The following is a 2056-nucleotide window of genomic DNA, read 5'->3' on the forward strand; positions in this document are numbered from 1 at the left end:
TGTAGGAGATTTGAATATTCTGTGCATTCATTGTGCTTTGGTTTCTTCCTGAGATAACTTTTGTGTATAGGAGTGGGTGAGAATGTCAATGAATGGAAACTTTTCCATTCATGTTTATAGCTGCTTTAGTTAAAAACTAACCTCTGAGTTGTCCGGGGCAGAAGAATGCCTGGTTTCTCTTTACCGTTTGAACTTGGTTATGCTGTAGATGCTGAGTTGCTCATTTCTGTCAGGACTCAAATGCCTCTGGGCATGTTCAAAGATGCAACTCGAGACAGCTTGGGAACTTTTCAGTTCAAACAAGGGAAGTGCCTTTGGCAAGGCAGTTGAGCAAGAGTTTCTCAAGATCACAATTTTAAACATAGGTAGGTACTTACATTTCAGTGAAATCCTTTCCATTATCCTCACTTCTTTTCTAATCTAGCCTTTGCTGACTAGTTTATTTTAACTGAGTAACTTCATTGTTTTCACTGAACATAGCATTGGTCCGCATTTCTTGGTCTATACTTTGCCAGTTGGAAGTATCTAAATTAAAACAGATTTCTCAGACACTGGTAAGATAAGCAGAGTGGCAAAGGCAGAATGGAGAGAACTTCGGTTTTGTTAAGTGCTAGTTGTCTTGTTTGTTAGTGATTGTTACAACTATAAAAACTTTTTTGAAGTAAAAGTTTAGATCAGAACAGTGTGTAGAATTTAGCAAGAAATGTAGGAGCCATAACTTTTGATTTTTGAATACAGCAAATCCAATTGCAATCCAACTGTATTTAATTCTTACAGGCATGAAGTTGATTTTGTGCCCAGTTGGTTGTTAGTAGTGATCATTCCCACATGTTTCACTTCTCAGAAAGCCATTGTTTTAATTCTCAGAATGTTTTAGTGGTAAAAATGGGTAAATGTGGTTTGTATCTGGCAACTAGATACCTTAATGTGTTGATATTTTACCATTTATGAACTGTAGGACCTAAGATGGAGTAAAATTGATGTGAGTCAACTTTTTTTGTATTGCACACAAAATGAGTGTTGAGCAGTGAAGGTAGCTAGTAGTTCTATGGCTATATTCAAAAAGTCTAGCACAAAGAAAACACCTTGCAAAAGAATTTGTATTTTAATCCATTGGTGAGTATATAAGGTGGAGTGGTTGGGTTTTGGTTTTTTGGGTTTTTTTGCTTGAGTTTTTACTATCTAACATTTTCAGGCAGAGCTGTTATTTCATTTGTTAGAGCAAATTAACTCAGCTGCAGAACCTATTACCAATGTTAAATTAGAACTTAGGAAGTAGGTCAGTTATTACCAGGAGGTTGATGTGCCTTACCTTTGGATATTGATATCTAACAACTTTTCTTGTATTATGTCAAAGCAAGACACAGAACAAATCAGGTGACCTGTCTGGAGACAGTTTTCTACCTGAGGACTTATCCTGAAATGTTCACAGTCTCCATTTATGTCTGTGCAGTTGTTTTGAGGCGTTTACCTTCAACATCAATAGAATAAATTATGCTTTACTGAGATAAGCAATTAGCACTAGAAGTTGCTTGCAGGATGTGCTTCTTAAAAAGAGTATTTTTGAACTTGAATATTTGTAGAGCTTGATTGCAATTACAGCTGAATCCAGGTGGTTCCATGCTTGTGGTTCTTCAAACTGGATTTCCTCCAATATTTTTATGACTGCTTTCCATTCTAGTTTTAAGACTTGTAATACGAGTTTTAATCCTGTAATACAAGAATAAAAAACAACCTTGAGAATTTCTATACTTACAATACTCTTGTAAAGCTGGGAATAAGGAGCCTTGGTTGTTCCCCGGTTTATCACTGCAGAATAAGCATTGTTTGTACTTCCTCCAAAGTCAATCTCGGATGGTGTAGTATCAAGTATTTATCACAGCCTTTTAGTGTCAGTAGGAGTGAAAATACTGTGGTCATTACAATTTTACTTCTGTGTATTTTCCCTTAAAGAATTATCAAAATGGATTTGTAAATTCTTGTTGTACTTTGTACAACCCTTTCAGGCTACCTGCTTCACTCTGAAGTCTTACTAGAAGCCAATTGTATGTGTCAG

This window comes from Fulmarus glacialis, unplaced genomic scaffold (genome assembly GCF_000690835.1).
Source record: "Fulmarus glacialis isolate BGI_N327 unplaced genomic scaffold, ASM69083v1 scaffold12297, whole genome shotgun sequence".
NCBI classification, from domain to species: Eukaryota; Metazoa; Chordata; class Aves; order Procellariiformes; family Procellariidae; genus Fulmarus; species Fulmarus glacialis.